Raw genomic sequence first — 19,978 nt, 5'->3', positions numbered from 1 at the left:
CTTTCCAAAAAAAAAAAAAAAAAAAAAGGAAACAAAAACCTGACCTCTGACCTTCTGAGGGTGTGTACGGGAAGAGCCTGAGGGGGAGGGGCGGGTTGGATATTTAATTGTATACATGTATAAAATTCTCCAAAAGAGAGAAAGAAACGTTAAATGCATTAGTGTTGGTCCTAAACTAAAGCATCAAAAGAAAAAAAAATTGGGGGTTGGAAGTGGAGGGCAAATTCTGTAAGTTCTTTTCTCAGTGAAATTGACCATGGTGGAGTGTGTTTATACCACATAGCTTGGAATTTAGCCTCAAAATTTTATTGAAGACATTTTGGTTAAATTAAAAGCCATTCCTCAGGCCACATTGATACAGTGTATTCTTCTTATACTAAGGTATATATTCAAAACCTCACCTTGTCACAAAGGGTAAGTGCAGTCTTAAATAATTAGGGGCTGAACTCTGCCCTCCACCTGTGTCACTAAATTGATGATCTGTCTGTGACTCTGACATGATGGACGGCTTCAGCTCTGTCGTTTATCTTCTATTTGGTGTGGGGAGGGCAGGGGTGTCCTCGGTTGTGTAACCCTAGCTGGCTTAGAACTTGCTACGTAGACCAGGCTGCCTTCAAACTCACAAAGATTACCCTGCCTTTGCCCCTCTCAAATTCCAGGATTAAAAGTCTGCACCACCGAGCTTACATAGTCTGTCATTTTTTTTGTGAGAGGGAAAGCAGAGAGCATGGGCAGAGACTGCAGAGTGCAGATCATGGGACCGCAGTCCGGTCTGTCTCAAGGAGAGAACAGAGTCAGAAAGAACAAGGAGTCCACGTGATTAGAGCATGCCTAAGCACTCTTCTTGTCCAGCTCAACAACACATCCTGGGGGGCCAGAGAAGTGGGAAAGGCAAGTGTAAAACAGAATCTTTCCACATTTTCTGCAACTTAATCAGCCCCATGCTGCCTGAACACTGCAGAGGTTAGTTTAGAAATGAGTTGTAATGACTGACTGAGCATCTGGTTCCTCCAAAGTAGCCTGAGAGGAACTGGGCTTCAGGCAGGGGAGGGGCTTGAAGGAGGGGAGGGATCGGAGTCTCTCTGGAACTTCTAATCACCCTAAGTGACACTGGCTCAGAAACGTGTAGTCCGTGACAAACAACCCTAAATGCACGCCCGGATAGGTGGAGCCACCGCCTGACTTATTCATTTTATTCTTTAGCACCTTAAATATTTTTTATCTTCCTGAGATTGTCTTGTGTTTTTGTTGCTGGGCTGACAGGACAGGTTGGGGGCGGGGCAGAGCAGCGCCTTTGGAGCAGAGCTGAATGTCAGACAAGGGCAAAGGGCGTGGTGTGATCTGCTGAGTGCCCCAGCTTTCTCCCATTACAGATATTATATCTGCTCAGTCCAGAGGGCAGAAGGTGGGGCTGAGTGATTAGTTAAGTACTCATGCCTTCGGCTGGCTTTCCCCTTCTCAAGGCCAATGTACTAAATATGTGGACTTCACCAACTCTAGTTTATAAACTGTGCACCCAAATAAAGTAGGGACTTTCCCCCACCCGCCCCCCCAACATTAAACATAAGCTTAGTATAGAAAAGCCATCTAGAAGAAGGAGGTCCTCTCTCTCACAGTTCTTTTGTTCACAGACCTTTAAATTGCATACCGGATGTTTGATGATCTCTTTTGTGTACACTAAGATACAAAGGGGGAAAATCACTTTTATATTTTTGAGTAGTTAAGAAATACAAATTTCTGTATCCATTCCTCCTTTGAGGGGCATCTGGGTTCTTTCCAGCTTCTGGTTATTATAAATAAGGCTGCTATGAACATAATGGAGCATGTGACTTTAACAATAGAATACTACTCAGCAATTATAAACAATGAATTCACAAAATTTTTAGGCAAATGTATGATCTGGAAAATATCATCCTAAGTGAGGTAACCCAGTCACAAAAGAATACACATGGAATGCAATCTCTGAGAAGTGGATATTAATTAGTTCAGAAGCCCTGAATACCCAAGGCACAAATCGCATAACAAATGACTCCCATGAAGAAGTATGGAGAAGGTCCTGATCCTGGAAAGGATTGATCTAGTGTTGGAGGGGAATATAAGGACAGAGAACAAAAGGAGGGAGGTGATTGGAGAATGGATGGAGAGAAGAAGGTTTATGGGACATATGGGGAAGGGGGATCCAGGAAAGGGGAAATCATTTGGAATGTAAACAAAGAATATAGAAAATAAAAATATTAAAAAGAAAGAAAGAAAAAAAAAGAAATACAAATTTCAATGTAATAACTGGTCCTTAAAATAAAACCCCAGGCAGATTGTAAGAGCATCGTGGGAAGGAGCTATACTGAGATTTACTATATAATTCTAATACAAGTTTTGATTTTTTTGATGGGAGTAAGGGTAGAAGGTCTAAAAAGAAAAGCTTACAGAACCTCTAAACACTGACAACAGTTTTCATCTGGGCCCTGTACCCAGAAAAGGTTTCCAGTATCTGTTGTCCATCCCAGCAGGGACATTAGTAAGGAGCTGGTCAATTCATTGCTTTTATGTTCGGTTGTTTTAGGTGTTGGGATTCTGGGGCTTAATTTGAATGCAGTTCTTGCCAAGAAAACTTGGGCACTATTGTTGGGGAGGTGCCTGGCTGTCTATGTACACAGGAAGGTGAGAGGAAGCAGCCTTTGGCCAGAGGCAGAGTGTTTTCCTAGGGGCTGTTAACTGCTCTTCTACATTTCAATAGTAACTCTTAAGCACTAGCAAAGCCCAATTGTGGGGCCCAAGGCTGTATACCACACATTTACCTAGAGCTGTTTCTAGGGGCTTGTTTTCACTTTTTAAGGAAGTCTGGGATATAGCTTGGTAGTCTAACACTTGTGCAGCCATGAGCCTGTCCTGGGTTTCACCCACCGCACTGCAGAAAGTAAAATTATTTGAACAAATATGGGCTTAAAACAGCACCTTACAGTAATAAAATATTTGCTGATAGTCACAGTTTTAAATTTTTAATAGTGAGTCCTAGCATTCTTTGTGCATAGCAGAAAATCCCACTAAATAAAGGTGGTTGGAGGGGCAGTGTTTGGTTTAGTTTTAGTTCCAATTGAGCACATATTATGATAAGGTGAAACTTGAAGCCCTCAACCAGAAACCCCCCAAATTTGGGGGTCCTGACTATGGGTGTTTGTCCTGTCCCAGTGTGCTTTGTAACCATTAGGCTCAAACTAATGTGGCTCTTCACAAGCCCTGAGCCAGGGGCTGAAAGAGTCAGACCCTGAAGAAAAGACAAAACAAAGCAAAACACAGCACGTCTCCATATCTCGTTCTCGTGGGGACTCTAAAAACAGCAAGTTAAGATGGTAGGCAGAGAAGTAGACACACAGTATTAATCAGAATCTCAGTGTGAATGCTTGGGGTCTGGATTTAGTCAGCTTTCCTTAGAACAAAATTATATTCTCTTCTCTGACTCAGACAAGAAAACTGGAGTGGCGGTGTGAACCAGAGAAGCATCTGCCAAAAAGAATTAATTAACTAAAATAAAGGGGCTGGGCAGGGGTGGCGCAACTAATCCCAGTACTTGAGGGGCAGAGGCAGGCGAATTTCTGAGTTCAAAGCCAGCATGGTCTACAGAGTGAGTTCTAGGACAGCCAAGGCTACACAGAGAAACCCTGTCTAGAAAAAAAAAATAATTAACTAGAAGGGAAGCTAATAAAAGTAAGCCGTTTTGTGTTGAAGCAGGTCTTGTAGTAACAGGCTGGGCTCTAGAACCCTGGGCGTTCCAGTTTAGCCACACATGAACATCATAGATAACCCTGTATTGACTCCTAAATACAGAAAGCCTAACTTATCGGAATAAATTCCTGCCTTTTCAATCTTTCCTTCTAGAAGCTAGTCTGTTAAAGGTAAGAAATAGACATTGGCTATGTTTAGTGGTTCAACTACCTAAATCTGTATAAGACCCAGACTACAAAACCTGTGGTGAGTCTTCATACATTTTACTAGCATATTTCTTCCTCCCTGAGTTTATTTTGAACAGTAACTCACTACAGGAAATTTTTATAAAATGCCTATTATAATTAAGAATGTATTCTAGGCACAATACAGGTCTAGAGAATACGGAACCCACCCTTTTCCCTTCAGCTTTAAGGTATGGTAGTCATATCACAAACCATGTATATTTATAATATACAACTGTAAGTTTACACACACACAGAAGCTCACAATAAGGCACACAGTCAAGAGAGTAAGCATCTGATAGAAAACCAACAAGCTCCTCCTTCCCTTTGCCTGACTACCTCTCCCAACTATTGGTCTAGTCTCTGTCATTATTAGTCAGTTTATATTGCATTCAACCTGGACTATTTCACTTAGCATATGTATTTTGAGATTTATCCATGTTCTTGTATGTACAAATAATGCATACACACACACACATACACACACACCATAGCTTGTTTATCCAGTCAATGGCTGACCCACATCTGTAGTATTTACAGGTTAGGGTTGTTGCAAATGGATACCCATGGACATATGCTTGAAATGACTGGGTGGTAACATACCTGTATGCTTAACTGATTATGAAACTACCAAACTTAAAAAAAAAAAAAAAAAAAAAAACAGTTACACTAGGGCAGAAGACATGGCTCAGCAGTTAAGAGCATTGGCTGTTCTTCCAGAGGACCCAGGTCCAATTTCCAGCACCCTCAATGGTGTCTTACAAACAGTCTGTAATTAAACTTCCAGAGAATCCCACACCCTCTCTGACCACCATAGGTACTGTGCAAATGTGGTATACATACCATGCATATAGGTAGGCGAAACACTCAGACACATAAAATAAAAACAAATATCTGTATAAAACAGTTAAGTCAGTCCTTTATCAGCATTTAAGGTGCCTTATGCCCACTGGCTTATGTCCTTGTTGTATTCTTTTTCAATTTACCCATTCTGGTGGCTGTGGTGCCATCTCACTGGTCCTATTAATATTTTGTTGATGTCTAAGTAACATTTTGTCTTTTTTCCATATGCTTGATAATTCATCTTAACCAATAGTATTCAATTCTTTTGCACATCCTTGAGGGAATGGGGTGTTGAGCCTGGGTTACCTTACTATGTAGCCCAGGATAGCCTTGAACTCAAGATCCTCCCTCTCTCAGCCTCCAGAATGCTGGGGTTATGAATGGTACCATGCTTCATTGCACACTCTTTAAATTGGTTGTTTTGCTTTGTATTGCTGAGCTGTCAAAGTTCATTATACAATCAGAATACAAGTTGTTTGACATGTTTTACAAATACTTTTCTCCCAGATTTTTGCCTTTTCTTGAGTCTTTTGAAAACCAAAAGTTCATCTTTTTTAATTTTTCCACACTTTTTTGTGCTATATTTGGTAAATTCCAATTAAGAAATATAAGCCAAGGGAATATATTTGTGCTGAATTCTCGAAGTTGATACTAGCTTTGAGTTTGTTCTTATATACATGTGAGTTAGGCATGAGGTGCTTTTCTTCTTGAAGTTATTACAGCATCATTTGTATGAAAGGTAGTTTGTTGCTCCTGTGTTACATCTCTATATCTGTATCTTGTGCAGCTCTATATCTGGACTTTTTACTATTTCATGCATCTGTTTGTCTACCTTATTTTTAAACCTTAGTGTTTTCCTGGGTCTTATAACAAGTCTGGTATCCCCAAGTTAATTCATCATTTTCCAATTTCATTTTGGCAACTTTAGCACTTCTATATGGATTTTTGAATCAGCATGTCAGTTTCCACAAAAATACCCAATGGAATGAAAAGATGGGGCATGAAAATTCGCATTGCAGCACTACTGAGTGGCTGAGATTATGGAGAGGAAGAAGTTCCTAGCCTAGATCATATCTTGACTGCGGTCAGTAAACTTGTTGCTAAAGGAGTTGGGTACAGATTAAAGAAAGATGTATCATTCTTTCACAGATTTGTTTCTGTCATCTTGTTTAAGACTGCCATCATATCTACAAACTCAAATGTCATTTTCAGTATATCTAGCTCAGAAAGGGGCCCTCCCCTCAAGTGTTCCGCCACTTCCTTCACAGCTCCTGAAACTTCCCCCACGTGAATCCTAACACCGCCCAGTAACACTCCTGAGAACACACAACACTCGGTACCTTTTCATGTCTCTTTCAAACAATAACCCAAATCCTAGCCACAGAAAGTCTTAAAACAGGCATTATCCTTTCGGATTATACCGTGAATACAAACTGTTTCCTTACTCAACTCTGAACTGGATGGTCCTAAAACTGAAGGTGCCTGTTTTCCTTAAAGCAAATGTCCTCATTTTTAAGCATTTTCTACTAGTGGCAAAAACCACTGAATCTTTAAACTGCATTGCAGGAAGATCTGCAGCCTCTTAAGACTCCCGGGCTCAGTCAATAGTGTGTTTTCTTCTGTGTAAATTCCAAATGCAGCGTCAATAATCCAAACAATAGCTCTTCAAATGGCATGGGTGCCAGAGAAACCTCAAATGAAAGGTTAAAAAGGGCTTTTCCTGAAGTCCAAACAGTTGCTACTAACTTCAAATCTCTTATGAGTACAAGTTCCTCTGAGCTCATACTCCCCTGCACAGGTGAACACCCAACCTGGGGATATAGGAAAAGATTTTGCCTAAAACCTGAACAAAGGGTTGTATAGCCTATGGCTTAAAATACTCATGGTGGTTCAGGAGCTGCAGGACTGTTGCCCATCCTCCTGCCTCCAACTCACTCTGTAGGAAAGACAGAAGAATTGAAGGGTGTGGGGTGAAACATCAGTATGGTGTTTGATGGATTCCCTACAGCTCTCATAGAAATCGCCTTACTTGCAGTAGTAAACTGCTGGTGTGGCAATTCCAGATTGAAAAATGCAGTCTCATGAGAGACTGGTGTGACAGGTTATCAAGCATGTACTGATATTAACAAATCTCTTTCTAAAGCCCCACCACAGAGGTATTCTGAACAGTAGCAGTCTAACTAAAGTCCTCAAATGCAATCTACCCAATCACCTTTCTGTGTTGAAAAGTACATATGTCATCCCACCTCACTCTTAGTGATTTCTCTGCAGATCTCACCACTTACCTACAGGCATTCACCAAACACTATTGGAAAGGGGAAATTTTTCCAGAATGTTCTCTCTAAACAGTTACATCTTTGTCTACCTCTGCTGCAATAGGCTAGGCGTTTTGTGCTATAATCCCATGGAGACTTTGTCTGCTGACACAATTACAATGAGAATGGAACAGGGAGTCAGGGAAATCTATTCCAGGCACCTCCCATGTCCATAGGTATCTATGACATTCTGGACAGTCAAGACAGATGTTCACTGGCATCTTAGCAACCAGTGAGAATTAGCGAATGTCAGAGCTAGAGAGGACACAAATTAACTCATCTAAATCCTCAGAGGTAGAGGTGAAGAAAGAAAGCCAATGTGCTCAGGATCTCTGTGAATGTGAGAGAGCTTCTAGAAAGCAACAGTGCTGAACAAGCTGCTTAACAGAGCGGAATAGAAAGCACAGATAGGACCCAAGAGTTGCTCTGAGTTCCTCATAAAAGACTGATGTAACCAGAAAGTCAAAAACCATGGGGGAAAAGAAGATGCCCTCGGCTTTTAGTTTATAAGTGACAGGAAATCCACAAACAGCCTGCACAAAGATGAGGGATAATGACAATCAGAGTAGATTGTTCTGGCACATACCCGTAAGCAGCATCAGGCTCTTAAAGGAGGCTTTCCTTTTCAAAGTAAACTGTGTAACCAAATGTCGAAACATTTGAAAGTAACTAAGAACTTAATGAGGGAGTCTGTGGTTACTAAAGTGCCAGCTTGAGAAGAAAAGATGTTACAATGTAAATAATTTCCATATATCTTTTCATCAGCTTTAAATTAAAGCTAAGTGAAGAGCCTCCAACAGTTTCCTTATCTCCAGAGCCATCACCACCAGTAGCATCTCAGTCACTTCTACAGACACATTCTACAGCACCCAGAGCATCAAGACAGGCACTTATCATTAAAAAAAAACCACCAAAACATTAAAGAAATCAAAATGTGAGACTTAGCCGAACAATACCACACACCAGTGGTTCTCAACCTTCCTAATACTGTGGCCATTTAATACCTCATGTTGTGGAGACCCCCAACCATAAAATTATTTTGTTGCTACTTAATAACTATAATTTTGCTACTGTTATGAATCATAATGTACATATCTGATATGCAGGGTATCTGATATGTGACTCCCAAGGAGGTCTTGACCCACAGGGAGGTATAATTCCTGGGATAATCCATATATCCACTTTCCAAAGACTTCATTCCTGAAATGGCCCCTCCCTTATGGTAATATAAGCTACTGCCACAGTTTGCAGATCTGACATCTACTCCTGTCCTACAGCTGAAGGGCTTATTCCCTGATGTAACTAACTTCTATACTTTAAACCAATAAAGTATATAGAACAGCTTCTCCTCTATAGTTTATATCCTTAAACAAACACCAGCTCACTCACAGTTGATACCAGGTTAAAGGTATTCCTAGAAGGAATTGAGATCATCTATAAAATTTACATGGCTAGGCTCCAAATTTCATACGATTTCTATCTATCTAGAATGATGCTGGTAGCAAGCATATTTCATCTTTCAACATAAAAACCAGTTAAAAAGATTCTTTTCTTACTCCTAAAACTCTCTGGCAGCACATATACTATACTCAGAGTGAAGGAAAGATGGCCTGTGACCTGCACAAACTTCAGATGGAAATTTGGGAAATGTCCCGCACTGGTTGAAAATGTCAAAGATAAAAAAATAAAATTGGCTTTAAAAAAAAGAAAGATTTATTGTTTTCTGTCCTTTCCTCTATAGCACCTGTCAGGAAAAAGAGACTCTATGTGGAGACTATTAATCTATCTTGGGCCAACACATTCTTCTGATTAAAGGCTGGTCTGGTCTAACCAGTACTGGTATTAGCACAACAGAACAAAGGCCAAGAACAATAGAAACACTGGTTCTATCCAGTGAGCCCAGACCTGGGCAAATCCAACAGATAAATAATGTTTCAACTAAAGCATTTGTTCAGTGAGCAATTCATTGCCAAACTTCAGGCTCTAGGTTCACAAAGGAAACATTAAAACATTCTGAGTGGATATGGGGATCAATCCAAAGCCTGACTCTGTAGACTTGAAAAGGTTACTTTAGAGCATGGCAAAAAAAAAAAAAAAAAAAAAAAAAAAAAAAAAAAAACAGAGGAGGAGGGGGAGGAGGGGGGAGGGGGAGGAAGAAGAGAAAAATAATTCCTCCAAAACAAAAATTCTAGTGGCCCTGCTTTCAGAGGAGCATTCTAGTGACAAATATGCATCTTTATATATCTTTCCAAATTGTGCTGCTCAAAGTATAATAGACAGAAGGAATCCACTTCCAGACCTGTAGCAGATCTACAAATGGCTCCTAAGAGGCCAGCAGAAAATGTTCCCCATAGACTACCCGAGCCCTCTCCATCTCCTCCAGGGAAGTGCCAGTGCCTTGTCTGGTCCCTTTAGTGAGGCACAGTTATCAGAAGCCTCCTTAATCTTCACAAACCTTTGACTATGAAAAGATCTTCCATTTTCCCACCAAAACTAGGGTGTGTAAGCTGGCCCTTACAGGTAAAGGAACTCATCATGACAGCCTGGCAACGTGAGTTCTATTCCTGAACTCCATTTAAAGGGAGAGGAGAGAATGAAGTGCACAAAGCTGTAGTCCAGCCTCCATACTATGCACTGAGGCATGCATGCATGCATATGCACACATGCATGTGCACATGCATACATGAAGAATGTATGCACACACAAGCACATGTATAGACACATGCACATGTATACACATATGCACATCCACACATATGGCCACACACAGACACATACATGCACACGTGTGCACACCCACACAAGTGACTAAAACAATACAAATAACTCTGATTTTTTTAAACTTGAGTACATCAGTCCCTTAGCCAAATAAAGACAATTTGAAGCTCAAAATGAATAACAGTGATGATTAGTAACACCATAAATATTTTTAAATTGTCAACTTGTATTGATACTAAAATGATTTTGAAGCAGAAGGCAGCAGAAGTCTTATACAGATGAATGCCAATAAATTTTAAGAAATGACAGAAAAGGCAACTGCCAATTTAACAAGTACCATAGCAATTGATTCAGGCAAGAATCATGGTCAGAGGGGGATGGGAAAATGGCTCAGTGCTTAATGGCTGTTCTTCGGGAAAACCAGGACTCTATTTCCTATGCAGTAGCTCACAACCACCACCAGGCAGGCAGATGCTATATAGATATGCATGCAGGCAAAGCGCTGACACCCATAGAATGTAATAAAAACGTTTTCTTTACAAGAATCACTGACAGAGACTAAAATTACTGAACAAGGGTTGTTGGGAACTAGGTGTGCCCCACTCCAATAGGTAAATCTGGTGGGTTGCACCTTTACTTGGTGGTCCAAAGGAGCATGAGCCTCATGATACAGACGGAAGGATGCCATGCATATAACTGATCTGATAGACTGATGGACTACCACACCCCTATATCCCTGTCAAAAAATATTTCTCCTGAAAGTGCTCAGGTTGCCAAGTTAACAGATTATCTCCCAAATACATAGCAAGGATCCTTTAAAATAGTCAGCAGAAAGGTAAAACCAATGTAGCAGAATGTTAGAACCAGGAAGTGAATAAAGCCATCCATTATCTTAGGTCAGTCTGAACCTTGCCTAAAGGTTTGACAGGAAGAGGAAAAAAAAAATAACATGAACAGCTACGGATTTTTAGTGGAGAATATAAATAAAAGCATCCAGGAGGATGTGGAAAATTATGGGGAACCAAGAAAAATACTGAAAGTAGTAGAAAATAATATATTCTTGCAACCTCTGCAAAAGAGAAGGGACCTAAAGTTCATTTGGTTGAATACTTGCTGAGAATCTACGGGTCCAGCATATTCTGCCTGTCAAGGCCAGAGATGGTTTAGCAGGTGAAGGGGCTTGCTGCCAACCTCGATGACATGATCCCCGAGCAACCTGTACATGAACTATCCAATCTTTAGTAAAATCTTGCTAGATTTTAAATCTTGCTTTCATCATCTAAGAATATCTCCACTGAAAACTCAAAAGACTCACTTTAGAGAGTTAATACATATACCAATGTCCTTGAATACATCTCTCTCATGTGGAGTGATTTTAGATGCTTTTAGGGGAGCAAGGACTCACATCTTAACTCACGCATTAACAAGGAATGCTGTGGCATTTTCAGAAATAAATTCATGTGACATCATCACAGTCACTAAGAGGCTCTAATCAAGTTCTATGCACAGCCAATCTTACCACTCTTTCAGAAATAAACTGAAAACCACAGTATCTAGGCTTTTTCTTTTTCCTTTAGAGGGGAAAACACTTGATGTTGATTTTTTTTTTTCAATTTAGCAGTGTTAAGTTCTGACCAAACAAGATGAAAGATTCTACCCATCAAAAGTGAAAGGAGTGTATCAAAGCAGGCCAGTCGGGGAAAATGGTCACTTTCCCTCTTTGAAGATACAGTGTGAATACTTGATGCACTATGGATATAACCCTAGGATCCAGGTTGACTTCCACTCTAGGAGTGTACTGTATAACTTCATGGCTACAGATTGCTGGTTTTCTTCTAGCCACTGAGCTCAAATACAAGATATTGCCAAATATCCTTCTTCAGATGCCCAAAATCATAGGTGAAGCTTGTTATGGCTTCTGACTTTAAAGATACAATGCCAGCAAACACTTCACCTATAGGACTTTCCCAAGCTACAGAATTCACAGACAGCAGTCAATTGTTTTGAAGTCCTCACGCTAATGCAAACTCTGCTGCTCAAAACTCCTCATTCCAATAACCTTTCCCTATGAGAACAAAGCACAAAGAGGCTTGGCCATCAATGCCCAGGGAGAAGAGGAGATGGGATTTTTCCATATTGTGACTCAACAGATGGACACATATTCCTTCATTCAATGCTTCTTGTCGCCCATTAACTTCCCAGTGGCAGGGAGCCCCAACCATCACACTCCCAGCTAACTGAACTCAACAGTTCAGCCTCATCTCATTCTCTTGACTCCCTAGAAAACTTGCCATCACCTCCAAAACTGTCATAAGATGCAAAGCCTTTAGAAGTAGGAGCCTGTTGTCTTTTTCTCAATTAGACCCTGCCAACAAGTTCACTTAAAGTGAAAGAAACCAGTTGGAATACTCTTCCGCCCCATGCCATGGGTCCTGGATGTTTCCCCACCAGTCACTGCCTTCCTTGTGTTTGCTTTGCTCCTATCTCTAATGTGCTAATGAGCTTTCTCATTACTCTCTGACCTCTCGATAGCATCTTTAAACTGGAATTTCCTCTACCAAAGAATGTTGACCAATTTTTTTTTAGCTGCTATGAAATTTACAAGTAATACCTCTACGATAGCTACAATTATCAACTTGCCAGTATGCCTGAGATAAAAAAGGCAGTGAGCTTTGAGACAGTAAATAATAGCACAGTTTTGTTGATATTTAGTGAGCATTTATTTAATACTATTTCACTCATGTCTGCCGTCATCACATATTAACTGATACTAAGTGTAATAAGCACCTACATAATTTGGACTTTAAACAGCCCCTCGGTTCCATATGCAGTGTTGGATGAATTCATAAACTACACAATTAAACTACCTCACTGGCATATCACAAGTTCAAGCACAAAACATTTATATATTTATTAGCGTTTATCTTAAGGGGATTCTAACAAGCAAAAATAAAAGTCATCACTTCCAGTACTGAACTTTCAAAACTTCAAGGAAACAAAAAAACCCAACAGGTAGGAAAGACACAGGGCAGGATAAATGGCTTAGAATGGAAGGGTAAGCACTGTTGGACACCCGTGTAAGACAGCTCAGAACTGCCTGTAACTCCAGCTCCAGGGAATCTAACACCTCCAGCCTCTGAGGCACCGATACTCATGCGCACAAATCCATGTTCACAGGCACACACACACACACACACAATTACAAATAATTAAAGTAAATATTTTGTTAAAGATGAAAGGTATGTCCATTGTCTGAGGGTTGGGGGGGAAGGAGCTGGAATCTTTTCCAGACTTGTATTGGTAGGTTCTACTTAATCTGGTTAACTTGACATGACTGTATACCATTCTATCCTCAATGCTGGAATCAGGGAGCACACTCAGCTGACTCACAGGATCCACGTTCCAGAACTAGCTTGCCAGATACTAGCACACATCAAAGGCAGGACTCTGCATGTCCACACCCTTGACTATGTCTGTCAGTTTTCAGGTGTCTCTTAATGCCACACCTTTGGAACATTCCATTTCCAGAAAACTCCTACAGGGAGACTGGAGAGTCTGTCAGTATATTCAATAGATTTATACATTAGCATTCAAATTCAGACTAATGCCCAATTATATACACATATACTCAATGTATTAACACTTACAGACCCTATAACTCTAATAGAAGATACTTTAAAATTTCATTAAAGTAAGAAGGGACTTATTGGTAAGCTAAGACTATAGAATTGCAAATTAAACCTAAGTAACGTTTATATAAGAGAAAACATTCATACAGATCTTCAGGAAAAAAACAACACAGTTCCAAGCCCTACGATAAATGCTTGACTGGGGCCTGGAGCCAGATGGTCTGGGCTCAGAGCCAGGCTCTGCTACTCCCTGTGTGACCTTAACTTCTCAGATATAAAGTGGATAGTACTAAAAGTATCCAGCAAGGAGTGGAACCAGAACTTGGGATGACTGAAGCTTACAATACGAGCATCTATCTCCAGGCTTAGACTGTGTGTAGGTACAGCTTGGCCCTTTCAGAACTTTCGAAGTAGCCAAAGAGGAGGAGGAGGACGAGAGTCTTCAGACAGAGCGTTTGACTTAATGCTGTAAATCCATCTTCATGTCCATCATAAAAGTTTGCAATGGGGATTGAATGAGATGGGAATGAGAAGCCTATGGCTTCTGGGCCACAGTAGGTACTTTAGAAACTTCCTGCTAACATTAGTTAGATAATGCTATGCTAGAGTAATGAGTACCTTAGGAAGAGTGTGATGAAAATGTGAGAACCGTCCCTGGACAGATGAAGGCCTCACATGGCCACTGTTCTCAGTGCCTAAATCCACCACCATCACCATTCTGTCCAGAAGAAGGGATGAATGGAATGTGAGAAGACAAGGCCAGTAGACCACAGAACGGATACATAGTGCTGCTCATGGAACCCCCTACTCCAAAGCTGAGCCTAAGCCTAAAAACAGCCCTTCAGAGAAGGCTTACAAGGTGCCTAAAGAGAACAGGGGGAACTGCAGCTAGCATGGGCAGGCGCAAATGTGCCTGCAGAACCTGGAGGTGCTCCGGCAGTGTGAGCATCGGGGCAGTGTGAGCAGTGGGGCAGTGTGAGCATCGGGGCAGTGTGAGCATCTGGGCAGCGTGGGCAGCGTGAGCATCCGGCAGAGAGAGCATGGGGGCAGTGTGAGCATCGGGGTAGCGTGAGCATCGGGGCAGTGTGAGCAGCTGGGGCAGCGTGAGCATCGGGACAATGTGAGCAGCTGGGGTAGCGTGAGCATCGTGAGCATCGGGGCAGTGTGAGCATGGGGCAGCGTGAGCATCAGGGCAGTGTGAGCATTGGGGCAGCGTGAGTAGCGGGGCGGGCAGCGTGGGCATGCTCAGCAACTGTGCTTCCTGTTCCTACACATCCAGAAACACTGTTTCTCAAGCTGAGAGGTGGTGGTGTATACCTTTAATCCCCATATTCAGGAGGTAGAGGCAGGCAGATCTCTGAGTTCTAGGAGATGGAGTGCAGATGCAGTTCTGTGAGAGAGAGAGAGAGAGAGAGAGAGAGAGAGAGAGAGAGAGAGAGAGAGAGAGAGAGGGAGGAGGGGGGGAAGGAAAGAAATACTGTTTCTCAAGTTTTATACATTCAGAATTTTTACATTTTAAAGAATTTGTTATTAGCACATGGAACTCTTCCTAGAGAGTGGGGGTGAAGCATATGTCAGCAACACAGCATCTCCCAAGCTTGATTAATGTGTGGAAAACATTAATGTGTTGAAAACATCAAAAACCCTAACGGCCTTCAGACTTCCTTTTGGCTCCTGGGCTGAGGGTTCTGACATCCACCTTGCTAGTCTCCTGGCACAAGCGTATACATGGGGTGCAGGGGAAAAACCCAATGTCAGTTCTATGTCTTCCTCTTCCTCCATCATCAATACAGACTTCATTCCTTCAAACCCAGACACCTGCTGGGACCTGCCTCTCTAAAAGTAATTTTGCTAGTATGTTAGGCCATCTGAACCTCACAATGATGTCACTGAGATTGTGTCCCTCAAAAGAGCAAGGGTTCTTGTTGGAAACTTCAGATGGATAATTCTGCCTGTTTCATTTCATTTTTGAAAGTCAGAGTCAAGATGGCCTACAGTGGCTCACTCGTTTAATCTTAGCTCTTGGGAGGCAGAGGAAGGCCAGTTGATGTTTCCCTGTAGCCATTTAAAATAACTACACTTACACCCAGAATGCTCCTGGATGTCAATCTCAGGCTAGGGTGTAAGAACCAAACAATCACGCTGCCTGCTTCTGTCACAAGTATGGTAGCAGCAGCAACTTTATGACCTGCCAGATGCTCTGAAATCCCATTTTATATCACTCAAGAAATAACCTAGGAGCAGATAAGAGGAATAAAATGGCCATCTCTCTGTGAGGTATAATTTGATAAGATACCAGCTAGCATCCATGTGTGCCTTCCCTTTCCTGATTCAGTCTCCTGGTCTCCTTCCCTGAGTCCAGACAGATATCAGCAGCATGCTCTGCCACTTTTGGACAGAAAGACACATTTATTATCAAAATTAACATTCCCTTGAAAACTCATGCAGAATCAATCCTATATCACCTATGGTATATTCGGCTGCTCCAAATCCCTAGACACGAATACTCTCCAAGTCTAACCACCACAAAGTTCTGTTATTCCTAAAGATGGCATAGCGTAGAAGGGTTCTGATTATTAAACCAATTCTGTTCATCTAAGCACCCTCTCTTGTCAAACAGAAAGGAACTCATGTAAGTGTTCAGGTCAGAGATGGGGCTCAGTGTTGATGGTAGATCTACCATGTGTGAGTCTTAGATTTGACCCCTGATACTCTGTTGTCAGCCTTTGGATCCTGCTCCCCTATCTGGGCTGCCTTGTCTCACCTCAGTGGGAGAGAAAGTACCTACTCCTGCAGTGACTTGATGTGCCAGAGTGGGTTGGTTCCTGGGGATGTGAAATCAATACATACATACATACATACATACATACATACATACATACATGGGAAACCCCCACATTTCTCAGCCTAGCACCCAAAAGAATTTGGGAGCTAAATATTTATTGACTCATTGAGTGTAGTGGTCCTTGCCTACTTTTAGAAATCCTGTGATAGTTCAGGAAAATAAGTTGTGGGGCCTAGAGAGACAGGTTAACAGCTAAAGTGTTTGTCATAACAGGTATGGTGTTGCACATTTGAAATTCTAGCACCTTGAGGCAGAGACAGGCAGATCTACAGAGCTCTGTGGCCAGCTAGCCTAACCTAATCAATAGGCTCCAGGTAAATGAGAGACATGCACTTGTACACACACACACACACACACACAGACACAGACACAGACACAGACACACACACACACACACACACACACACACACACTCAGAGGTACCTAAATGGTCCAATAATCTATTTAAGGTCACAAAAAAGTCAAACTGTAATATATAGTCTATTTTCCCAATATAAGAAAAAGAACCAAAAGCAAAACAACAAATAAGCAAAAACCCAAACCAAAACAAACAAAACCAAACAACAACAACAAAGCCTACTTCTAAATAAAGCCTCTACTTTCACCACAGTCGATTTGAATATTCAGTTTTGGAATGAATCGAGCGTGCCCGTCCTGCGGAGAAGGTGGCTCGGGGAACAGCAGCGCAGCAGCAGTACACGGTTGGGCTTACCTGCACCTTCCTTTGCGAAATGTGCCTGGATCCAGCAAGTCTGCATCACAGCAGAGGTGAAGGACACTGCAGGGCCATCATATGTGTTGGGGTACCAAGGCAGGTCCTCCTAAACACGCTTTTGGCACAGCCAAGATCTCCCAAGTCTTCAACTTTCAACAGAAGAGAACACCAGAAAGCCATGCTGAGCACAGCAGGTATTATATATAGAAAACAACCAGAGTTAAAACGGGACGCCTTCCTCTTGCCCATTTCCTCAAGGAAACTCTCTGTCCCACCCAGCCTTGTTCATAACATGGCACTTGTGCATGGATCCCAGCCGGATATGCAGACTCCGGGAGAATACAAGGCACGGAATGTAGCTGCAGGCGTGCACCAAATGGTGACCTTAAGATTACTGACTAGAGGAACATGGAAAGACATAAACGCTTTGTGATGAGTCAGGACCAAGGTCGGTGCAGTTATTCTGCCCTGTTAAGCTGGATGCCGGAGGTCCAGTGTGTGTGTGTGTGTGTGTGTGTGTGTGAGTGTGTGTGTGTGTGTGAGTGTGTATGTGTGTGTGAGTGTATATGTGTGTGTGTGTCTGTGTGTCTGTGTGTGTCTGTGTGTGTCTGTGTCTGTGTGTGTCTGTGTGTGTGAGAAAGAGACCCATCTTTTGGAAGCTGCTAAAAATGACTAGAAAATTCTTTTCATTAAGGTCTGATGCTACCTCTGCTCCACAGTTTTCCTTAGATGTTCAGAAGCAGATGACTCTGCTCCCACAGTGAAAGGTGCCATATGAACTTTACATTATTCAAAACAAAACGGACTCCACTGGAAAAGGAAACCAATTCAGAGAACGAGCACTGGCCTCATCCTTTCCACTCCATATTACATATTCTTTAAAAGATACGATTTCAGCACATGAGGTAATAAATCAAAGAAGTTATCAGTCTCTAAATGAAATACCTGCTTCCCTGTTACTTCCATTCCAACAGTCAAACACATGTAGATATCAGTTTACATCCCCAAAAGAATTCCCACACATACAGGCCAGCTATATTTTAGACAAAGCGAGAGCTTTGTGGGCTACATGGAGGCTGGTTAAAAAAAAAAACACCAACCTTCTCACAGACTCAACACAGTCATAAAGTGTGATGTGTGTTTCCAGAGATGTACTTACTTCTAAAGCAGGAACACCAACAATCAAGGTCATCTCGTGCCCAAAATGTTAGAATTGAGTTACTTTTCAAGCACGGCAGCAAACAATCTTATGAATAAGAATGTCGGGAGAGACACAGAAGGAAAAGCAGAAAGAAGGCTTCGGTGGTGGACAGTGGGAGGCAATCAGATATTCCTCCTGGGTATCGGGAGTTTTGTTTTTGACTCTGTTTTGAGAAGGACATCATGCTCTAGAACCAGTGAAAATGGCTTCATGGGTTGAAGTGATGGCTACAGGACCCCGGAGCCCAGAGTTTGAAACATAGATCCCTTGAGTAGGAGGAGGGAACCAATTCCAGGAAGTTGGCGCTGTTTGACCTCCACATACACACTGAGGTGTGCTAGCACACACATAATCCTTCACATACACACTAATGAATAAAATTGAAAACTGAATAAAACCCACAGCTCTGTGGGGCTTCCCATGCAGTGTTGACAGTACCCATCAGGGAATACACACAACCCCACAAACTCAGAAAACAGGTGCTGCATGTTCTAGGAATCTGGGGTCAGTTAAGAACATAAGATAAAGTGGAATACCAGCTTATGTTTCAATGCCTCTAGGGTACTATGCTCTGCCTCTAGGCTGGGGTGTCAGGGCACCACTGATATGTATACCTGCCCAGAGAAGGCAGGGCAAAGTCCAGAACAGAGTCCACAGGCTGTGTTTCCCACTGGGGTGTCAGATGTGGCTACAAGCCAGACCAGAAGGGGAAAGAGAGGTCTGGGACCCCAAGGTCTGGGATGAATGCTGTAATTCCTGGTCTCCTCTCTGAGTACCCAGGCACCATTGGTGTGCTACCTGGGTGGAGAGGACATTAGGAACTGGGACCCATGGTCCATGCTTCCCTTTGTAACATCTGTACATCAGGCAGGAGGAGGAAAGCAGACCCCAACATGAGCAATGTCTGGCCAGACTGGGAGAGTGCTGTGTAGCAGAGGGGCAGGAGAAAAGAAACATTTCCTTTGCCTGTGTCCAAGCCTCAGTGATGGGGCAGGGAGGAAGAAGGCCAATGGCAGTTCTATTTTTAGGTTTGTGTGTGTGTGTGTGTGTGTGTGTGTGTGTGTGTGTGTGAAGCATTTGTTTAAAACTTAAAACTCTCTGAGGAAATAGCGTAAGGGTGGGGAATCATTCCAATTTACTCTGTAATGTTCAAACAATTTCAGCTAAGTTTCTAGAGACGAGAAAATTGTGCTAATTCATGGAGGTATAAATGACTACATATCTACATGTTTATTCATCTTATCCTCATATCCAGTTTGCTTGTCTTAAGAGATTACACAATATTAATACAATGTGTAGATCTTTTAAAATCAGAAACAGCAAGCTGTGAAATCGCTAGCATCTATTTTTATTTTTTCAAATAGTCTTGGAAAAAAATTTCAAATAGTCTTTGAAAAATATATATTTTTTTCAAATAGTCTTTGAAAAAATTTATTTTTCAAATATAGCCCAGGTTGTTGCCCATGATTGCCCATCTACCTTCCAAAGGCTAGGATTTCAGGCATGCCCTTACCTCTTTAATTGTTGTTAAACCAAGAAGTTCATAGACTATTAGCTTAAACAGTATCCCAGCACTATTTATTTCCATGTTAATAACAAGAAATGTTTATAAGAATGTGTTTCAGAGCCCTGAGAATAAATCTGTTACAGGAATGCTATTAGGATGAGTCATTTCGGAGGTCTGCTGAGTAGTGAGTAGTAGTGAGTATAGGAGTTCTAAGGGAACCCCCAGGGTTCTCTACTCTCCCCGCTGTCTGGGGACTGTGAT

General features: G+C 41.9%; 1 protein-coding gene across 2 annotated transcripts in view; it reads right to left on the bottom strand.

Annotated features, from left to right (window-relative positions):
• The window catches only part of Mcc (MCC regulator of WNT signaling pathway), a 231,444-nt gene that overhangs the window by 157,154 nt on the left and 54,312 nt on the right, over window positions 1-19,978 (bottom strand). Inside the window, exon 1 of one of the 2 annotated variants that reach the window (XM_052155939.1) lies at window positions 17,007-17,155. The exons of the other annotated variant lie outside the window; for it this stretch is intronic. The gene's annotated coding sequence lies outside the window, so the exon portion shown is untranslated. Of the gene's footprint in view, window positions 1-17,006; window positions 17,156-19,978 lie in introns of those variants that run through there. 2 annotated transcript variants of the gene reach the window in all.

The sequence above is a fragment of the Apodemus sylvaticus genome, chromosome 13 (assembly GCF_947179515.1).
Source record: "Apodemus sylvaticus chromosome 13, mApoSyl1.1, whole genome shotgun sequence".
NCBI classification, from domain to species: Eukaryota; Metazoa; Chordata; class Mammalia; order Rodentia; family Muridae; genus Apodemus; species Apodemus sylvaticus.
This window is presented reverse-complemented; position numbering and strand designations above follow the sequence as displayed.